Source organism: Scyliorhinus canicula, chromosome 20, assembly GCF_902713615.1.
Source record: "Scyliorhinus canicula chromosome 20, sScyCan1.1, whole genome shotgun sequence".
Taxonomy (NCBI): domain Eukaryota; kingdom Metazoa; phylum Chordata; class Chondrichthyes; order Carcharhiniformes; family Scyliorhinidae; genus Scyliorhinus; species Scyliorhinus canicula.
Genome location: NC_052165.1, coordinates 29,186,884 through 29,196,458, shown reverse-complemented (window position 1 = coordinate 29,196,458; position 9,575 = coordinate 29,186,884).

Sequence of the window (9,575 nt, the reverse complement as noted above, 5' to 3'; positions counted from 1 at the left end):
AGATGATTGACACTTGAATCGTGCTGGGACCCGTGTTCTGGCAAGTCATATAATGATGGCAGTCGAACTAGCTTTGAAATAAATAGAAATAAATTATAGGGAAAAGACAAAGCAAGAGAGCAAGTTAACAATAAGGGTAATGACAACCAGAGTGTGGCAGGAAGGGTCGGACTATACAAACCAGGATTAATGGGTCATTTTTGGGTTGGTAAGGTCTAACCAGCTGGGGCCTCAACTATTTACAGTAATCTTTATTGTCACAAGTAGGCTGACATTAACACTGCACTGAAGTTACTGTGAAAAACCCCTAGTTGCCACATTCCGGTACCTGTTCGTACACAGAGGGAGAATTCAGAATGTCCAAATTACCTAACAGCACGTCTTTCAGGAATTTTGGGAGGAAACCTGAGCACATGGAGGAAATCCATGCAGACACAGGGAGAATGTACAGACTCCACACAGAGAGTGTCCCACGCCGGGAATTGAACCTGGGATCCTGGAGCTGTGAAGCGACAGTGTTACCCACTGTGCTACCGTGATGAATATACAATCTATATAAATGACTTGAATGAAGGGATCAAGTATATGGTTCCTAAATTTGCTGATGACACAAAGATAGTTAGGAAAGTAAATTATGAAGAGGATATAAGAAGTTTAAAAATGAATTTTAGGTTAACTGGGTAGGCAAAAGTTTGGCAGGTGGAGTATAATGTGGGAACATGCGAACCCATCGACTTTGATAGGAAGAATATTATTTAAATTGAGGAAGATATCATAACACTGCTGTACAGAAACATGTTAAGCATTTTTATTATAAAATTAATGATTATTTGTCTAAACTACATAAGATATTTAACTTAGCATGGACTGTGTGTACTAGAGTGTTGGTACCTGACACCAACACACACTTTGACTGTGCTCCCCAATGTCTCATCTCTGATCACAACTCTGCATATCACAGATGGGTTGAGATAAATAAACTGTGGAAATAGAGTAACATGCACAAAACACAGAAACAGCGGGATTCTCCGAGCCTCCGCTCCGAAATCACGATTGACGCGGTGCGGAGAATAGGCATCAAACCCGAGATCGGGTCCGACGCCACTCCCGCGATTCTCTGGTCAACGGAGAATCAGCATCAATCGCATGCGCACAGTCAACACAGTGCCAGTCAGGCGCCATTGAAAGAGGCCCCAGTGGCGATTCACCGAGGGCAGCTGGCCGAGTTCCCAATGCCATGCTTCTCTCATGGTTCCACCATGTCAGGAACTCGGCATGGCAGCTGCCAACTCAGTGGCTGCCCTGGTGGGGGGCGGGGGGATCATTCACGGGCCGGGGGGGGGTGGGGGGGGGGGGTGCCAGGATGGCCAGGCTACCAATTGGGGCCACTGATCTTGGAGGGAGCCTATGTTTATGGTGCCGGTCCGAGGTGTCGATCAGCCATGACATGCAGGGTGGCCAGCACAGGCCGCCGCCATGCGCATGCACGGACCCCTGACTGGAAGTTCAGGGCCCCCTATCGGCAATTGGAGCTGCAAGGACTACCTGGGCCCTGCTAGCCCCCTGCAAATTGGAGAATCACCCTGGATTTTTTCACGGGCGTGGGGACATAGCCCCATTATTTGAGAATCCTGCCCCAGCATTTCTGATTTAACACTGGGGCAATTTCGACTGCGTGAAACTCGGTGCGGGCTCAAAATGCGGTGAGGATCTCTGGCGTGATTGGTTTTTGGACTATCCCCTCCCCGCTCCACCATGTGTAGCGTAAGTTGTGCTGCGTGAGCCGGGAACCGCATTTTAATACTCTAGATGTCATTAGCAAGCACTCTCTCCAGACCTTCACGAAATATTCACTGGGCATTTACAATAGATCTATAAAAGCGTGAACGTGGCAGCTTAAACTCGGCGGGAGATATCAGTGTAATGATATGTATATTGACTGGGATGTGAAGAGTTAACAAGTTAATGATAATGCTTCTTACCACTAGAGGGAACCGCGGAAAAGTCATATATATATCATGTGACCAGGGGATTCTGCAATTAGATTAGAAAATGATTAGGAGTTAAGAGTTAGGAGAGAGCTAGATAAGAGTGTCAGGCATAGAGAGCAGTTGTATACTTGAGAGTTATGTAAGTTAGAGATTGCATAGTTTTATATAATAGCCTTCTACTTGAGAAATGTGAACAAATCTTAGTTAGTAGTGTAATAAATTTACAGTTTTGTTTGTTAACAAAGCTTTGTGTTCTTTATTCAACAAACGCATCCGAACCATCCAATTAAAGCAGAATAGAGAACATAACATGGTAAAAGGAGTGGACTGCTTGAAATTTTAATGTAACACGTTATGACATCGGATGTGAGCGCTCAGGCAGCCATGATTCCCCAGGCCTTTCACTGCTCAGTTTGAACCGGGCAGGATGTGGGAGACACAGATAAGTTCAACTCTGGGTCCGAGTCACTGAATCTTATGGGGAAGGTCACTAGCAGGTCTTGCCTTCCATTTCCTTTGGTGTGGCCGCTTACATTAAGGGGGTATAGAGGCTAGCATTCAGGCATCACTTCCTGTGTCCCCCTTGCAAGTTTTGTGGCCAAATCACCACTGATGGAGTGTCCGTCCTTAATGGGAACTGGAAAGTGGGTGGCAGGAGGTGAATACTGAGGGTCAGCATTGGGGAAACTGTGAACATAGAACATAGAATAGTACAGCACAGAACAGGCCCTTCGGCCCTCGATGTTGTGCCGAGCATTGTCTGAAACCAAGATCAAGCTATCCCACTCCCGTCATTCTGTGTGTGTTCCATGTGCCTTTCCAATAACCATCTTATGCTTCCTAATTCTTTCCTAATCACATCATAATACCCCTCCCCCAATTATAAACCTTGCCCTGCCGTATGGCCCTATCCCTCTCCATTGCAATAGTGAAAGACACCGAATTGTGGTCACTATCTCCAAAGAACTCTCCCACAAACAAATCTAACACTTGGCCCAGTTCATTACCCAGTACCAAATCCATTGTGGCCCCCCCTCTTGTCAGCCTAGCCACATATTGTTATTGCATGCACTGTACAAAAACTGCCCCATCCGAACTGTTCGACCTATATAGGTTCCAATCAATATTTGGAAAGTTAAAGTCACCCATGACAACTACCCTGAGACCTCCACACCTACCCATAATCTGTTTTGCAATGTCTTCCTCCACATCTCTATTACTATTTGGGGGCCTATAGAAAACTCCTAACAATGTGACCGCTCCTTTCCTATTTCTAACTTTGGCCCATATTACCTCAGTAGGCAGATCCCCTTCGAACTGCTTTTCTGCAGCCGTTAAATTATCCTTACTTAACAATGCTACTCCTCCACCTGTTTTACCACCTTCCCTACTCTTACTGAAACATCTATACCCCGGAACTTCCAACAACCATTCCTGTCCCTGTTCTAACCATGGCCACAACATCGTAGTCCCAAGTACTAATCCACGCTCCAAGTTCACCTACCTTATTCCGGATGCTCCTTGCATTGAAGTAGACACACTTCAACCCAGCTTCCTGTCTACCGGTACATGCCTGTGACCTTGATACCCTCCTCAGTACCTCACTACTCTCAACACTGGCTTCTGGATTACAGCTCGTTTTTTAAGCCCCATGACAAATTAATTTAAACCTCCCTGAAGAGCCATAGCAAATTTCCCTCCCAGGATATTGATGCCCCTCTGGTTCAGGTGCAAACCATCCTGTCTGTACAGGTCCCATCTTCCCCAGAATGTGCTCCAATTATCCACCTACCTGAAACCCTCCCTCCTACACCATCCCTGCAGCCACGTGTTTATCTCCACTCTCTCCCTGTTCCTCACCTCACTAGCACGTGGCACCGGCAACAGACCAGAGATGACAATATGGTTTGTCCTGTCTCTCAGCTTCCACCCTAGCTCCCTAAATTCCTATTTTAAATCCCCGTCCCTTCTCTTACCTATGTCGTTGCTATCGATGTGTACCGCGACTTGTGACTGTTCCCCTTCCCCCTTAAGGATTCTGAAAACACGGTCCAAGACGTAACGGACCCTGGCACCTGGGAGGCAACATACTATCCATGAGTCTCTTTTGCTGCCACAGAACCGTCTATCTATCCCTCTAACTATCGAGTCCCCAATAACTATTGCTCTCCTGCTCTCCCTCCTTCCCTTCTGAGCCACAGGGACGGACTCAGTGCTGGAGATCCATTCACCGTGGCTTACCCCTGGTAGGTTGTCCCCTGAACAGTATCCAAAATGGTATACTTGTTACTGAGGGGAATGACCACAGAGGATCCCTGCACTGACTGCTTCCTCCCAGCCGCTCTCACCGTCACCCATCTATCTTGATTCTTCGGAGTAACTACATCCCTGAAACTACTATCTATGACCACCTCTGCCTCCCGAATGATCTGAAGTTCATCCAGCTCCAGCTCCAGTTCCCTAACGCAGTTGCTGAGGAGCTGGAGATGGGTGCACTTCCCACAGGTGAAATCAGCAGGGACACTGACGGCGTCCCTCACCTCAAACATTCTGCAGGAGGAACATTGCACTTCCTTCCCTGCCATCCCCTCTAGATAAAAAAAGAAAAAGAAAGTAGACGTGAAGTAGCGGGTTGGGTCCTCAGGAATGGTTTGCATCCCTGACTCACTTGGGGAAGTGCAAATGAACTCTGCATAGAACCCCACACTCAGGCAGCAGTCTGAAGTCCAAGGGTTGAGCTCTATTGAATATTAATTGCACTTGTCTGAGACGTTTGCCTCTCAGGAATAACTGTGTAGGGCTGTGAAATGGGAGAATGAGGGTGCCCCCTAGGTGTGTCCTTGTCATACTCATTTCAGGCTTTGCTCAAATCAGCTGTGCCTTGTCTGTCACAAGTGGCATTCAATTGATTGGATTGCAATTACACACTTCATTGACAACTCAACAGTGCCAATGAGAAATGTAAAGCTAAAGAGAGCTGTCAATAATTGGGGTCCCAACTGCCGCAACTGATGTTTCTGCAACTGGTCTTTTTGCTGCTGTTTGGTGCTGCTGAATTCCACGGCTACATTTGCAGCCAGGTATCCCTGGAGCAGGAGCATGCCATGTCCACGGGTACCATCGAGGCCTTCCGTAGCTGGTGGGCCCCACACGGTCTGGGGTGCTCTGTCAACACTTTTGATCATAATTCAGTTTGGTGTTTTAAGTTTCATTTGCTCTTTGCTTTTGCTTAGGGCAGTATCTCTTTAAGGGGCTGACCATATCCCTCAGTTTGTTTAAGTTTGTTTAATTGGTTCAATCAAAACATTTGCAGCATGTGCATCTACCAGCCTGGGGAAATGACTTGCTGTGTGGGCAGCAGGATGCTATCACTGCCTTCACCTACATCACTATTGGTGAAGCAATATCTTTCCTTAAGTAACTAAACCAGTACTGTATGCAGTACTCCAGATGTGGGGCGAGATTCTCCGCGGCTGCCGTGGGACAGGCCGTGACGTACGGCAGCCTTCACGCCCACTTCCGCGGCCGATTCTCCCCCCCGGGCGGGGCTAGGAGCGCGGCCCCGTGCGTCACGGCGGCGCGGCCTTGACGATGGTCGTCAAGGCCGCACGCCAAGCATCACACTGGCTGACGCGGCCGATGACGTCAGCCGCGCATGCGCAGGTTGGACAACGCCAACCCGCGCATGCGCAGTTGCCGTCTTTTCCCTCAGCCGCCCAGCAAGACGTGGCGGCTTGATCTTGCAGGGCGGCGGAGGGAAAAGAGTGCATCCATTACGGACGCACGGCCCGCGATCGGTGCCCACCGATCGCGGGCCTATGCCCCTCTTGGCACGGCCGTGGTACTGCCGTGCCAATCGGGCCCCCAGAAGCCCCAAACGGGCATCTGACGCCCGTTTCACGACGGCAGCGAGCAGGTGTGTTCGCTGCCATGTTGAAACGGGTGTGAAGGCCCGGCCGCTCGGCCCATCGGCCTCGGAGAATCGCCGCTCGCCGTAAAAAACGGCGAGCGGCGATTCGTGGCGTGGGTCGGGCTTGGGGGAGGGGGGGAATAGTGGGAGGGCGTGAAAAATGTCGAGAGGCCCTCCCGCTATTCTCCCACCCGGCGTGGGGGGCGGAGAATCGCGCCCGTGGTCTCACTCGTGTGCTGTACACCTGAAGCATATACTCCGTACTCTCAATTCCACTCTCAATAAATGATAAAATTCTATTAGTTTTCCTAATTACTTTTTAAAAATTCATTCATGGGAGATGGGCTTTATTGACTAGACCGACATTTATTGCCCATCCCTAGTTGCCCTTGTTAAAGTGGTGGTCAGCTACTTACTTGAACCGCTGCAGTCCATGTGTTACACCTACCGTGCTGTTAGTGGGGGTGTTCCAGGATTTGGATCCAACGACAGTGAAGGAATGGGAATTTATCTGCTAATGAGGATGGTGAGTGACTTGAAGGAGAACCTCCAGGTTGTGCTGTTCCCAAGTATCTGCTAAACTGGTCCTTCTATCTGTTAATGGTCATGGGTTTGGACGCTGATGTCGAAGAAGCCTTGGTGACTGCAGTGCATCTTGTAGAAAGTATGTGGGACACTGCTGCTACCGTGCATCAGTGGTGCACGGAGTGAATGTTTGAGAAAGAGGTACCAATGAAGTGGGCTACTTTGCCTTGGATGGTGCCAAACATCTGGAGTGTTGTTGGAGCTGCACTCATCCAGGCAAGAGTAGAGTATTCTATCACACTCCTGCCTTGTGCTTGTAGATGGTATACAGGCTTTGGGTAGTTAGGACATAAGTTACTCACCACAGGACTTCTAGCCTCTGATTTGCTAATCTCCCGGATTTGATAGTGGGGGATTCAGGAATAGTAATGCCATTGAATGTCAAAGTGTGAGGGTTAGATTCTCTCTTGCTGGTGATGGTCATTGCCTGACACATGTGTGATACAAATGTTACTTTCCACTTCTCACCCCAAGCCTGGATATTATCCAGGTCTTGCGGTAGTGGGGCATGGATTGCTTCAGTATGTGAGGAGTTGGGAATGGTGCAGTCATCAGCGAACATCCACACTTCTGACCTTATGAGGGAAGGAAGATAATTGATGAAGCAACTGAAGAATGGTGGGCCTAGGACAGTACCCTAAAGAACTCCTGCAGTGATGCCCTGGAGCTGTAATGACTTACCACCAACAATGATAACCATTTTTCTTTGTGCTTACTATGCGTTTTGCCCTGATTCCCATCGACTCCAGTTTTGCCATGTCTCCCTGATGCCATTCTTGGTCAAATGCAGCCTTGATGTGAAGGGCTGTTGCTTGCTGCACCCACATACTAACCTTTTGTGATTCATGTACGAGCATCTCAGAGCTCTGCAGTCTCTCGCTATTTTAAAAAAGAGATAATATACCTCTTTTTTTTATTTGTCCTGCCAAACTTTTTCCCACATCATACTCCATTTGCCAGATCTTTTCCCACTCAGTAATCTATCGATATTATTTTGTAGCCTCCTTATGTCATCTTCACAACTAGGACCTACCTATCTTTGTGCTATTAACCCATTAGAGATGCAGGAGAATGAATATTGATGGCCTAATAACGATTCATTGCATACATATGTTTTAATTCTCTGTAAGGATTTCTAACACTGATAGCAAGTTAATGTTCCATATATTTACAACTAAAGTCTCCAGTGTGTCATGTTGTAATGGTGCATAAAATGACCATTCATGTTGCAACAATACATTAAGAATTATTTTGAGCTGCTTAAGAATGATTACCAAAGCAATTGACAACAAATTAACCTGCATATGAAGAAGGAATTTGCATTTTTATAGCACCTTCCATGAGCTCAGGCTGCCCCAAAGAGTTTTTCAGACAATGAAGTACTTTTAGAATTGTCATTGCTGTTTTGTCGGAACAGGGGTGTCACCTGGCACACTTAATGAGTGGATGATCCATGCAAAGATGTTGGGCTGGATTCTCCAAAAATGGGGCTATGTCCCGACGCTGGCGTAAAACCGCTGCGTTTCACTCCCCAATTTCCTGCAAAAAATAAAGAGCTATTCACTTACCTTCAAGGGCTAGCAGGTACCCGGAATGCTTCACGCAACTTTGGCTGCGAATACGGCCCCCGCACTTCCAGTTCTGAGTCCGCGCATGCGCACGGCGGTGGTCTCCAGTGGCCGCGCTGAGCACTATGGCGGACTCGGACCACGGGCCATCACCAAGAAACAAGGTCCCCCAGATCGGCCCTGCGTCCGTGCATCGGACCGGCCCGATCACTGCCCAGGCCGCCCATAAGGACCACCCCTGGTGCTGGATCACCCCACCAGGGCGGTTGTGGACTGAGTCTGCAGCCGCCATGCAAGAGTCCCGAATGGTCAGACGTGGTTAGAACCATGTCGTCGGGAACTCGGCCGGTCGGAATTGGAGTATAGCTGGGAGGGCTTCTGGCAATGGCCCCCCGGCCGCACCACGTGATTGACGGATGAGCGATTCTCCGGGGACCGGAGAATCTCCAGAGCGGCGCCGGTCACGATCCGATCGGGAAAGTAGATTCTTCGCTCCCACGCCAAACACGATTTCGGCACGGGGCTGTGAAGAATCCAGCCCATTGTTTGAGGAATAAATGTTGGCAGTGGTACAGAGAACTCTTCTTTTAAATAGTGCTATGGTGTCATCTGTGCCCACCTGAAAGTCCACGGGGCCCCTGATTAACAACTCATTCGAAAGCTGACACTTTTTACTGTCCACTGGACTCCGTGTCTGAGCCACTGAAATGGAACTAAATGCCACAACCTCCTGACTCAGAATTGAAATGCACTAATACTAAGTCACAACTGACCCATAGAATAGAAGGAAACGTTTCAAAATATAATCCTGTTTGTTACAATCATCACAACAATTTTGTCATCTTTACTCTTTAAGCTGATTCTGGTTACCTCTGGAACAGCGTTTAATAATTTTGTTTGAAATGTAAAATTCTGATTAAAAACTTTGTTGCCAGGAAATACAGAGGCCGGAATTTTCCAACCCTTCCCACCTATGGGATTGGCCCTCCACTTCCACACGGTGGGCTTCCCGGTGGCAGGTCGGGCGAACCATACAAAACACCGTAGACATGGGTGGGACTGGTTGATCCCACTGGCAGCCAATACTGAGTTGCCTCTTCTGCTGGAAAACACACTTTCATTGAATCATAGAATCATAACATTTGCAGAAGGAGGCCATTCGACCCATCGGGTCTGCACTGGCTCTTGGAAAGAGCACCCTACCGAAGCACACACCTCCACCCTATCCCCATAACCCAGTAACCCACCCAACACTAAGGGCAATTTTGGTCACTAAGGGCAATTTAGCATGGCCAATCCTCCTAATCTGCACATCTTTGGACTGTGGGAGGAAACCGGAGCACCCGGAGGAAGCCCACGCACACAGGGGGAGAACGAGCAGACTCCGCACAGACAGTGACCCAAGCCGGGAATCGAACCTGGGACCCTGGAGCTGTGAAGCAATTGTGCTAATCACTATGCTACGGTGCTGCCCTCGACCTTGTCGAGGGATGGGCGGGGAGGGGTGGGTGGAGGGGAGGA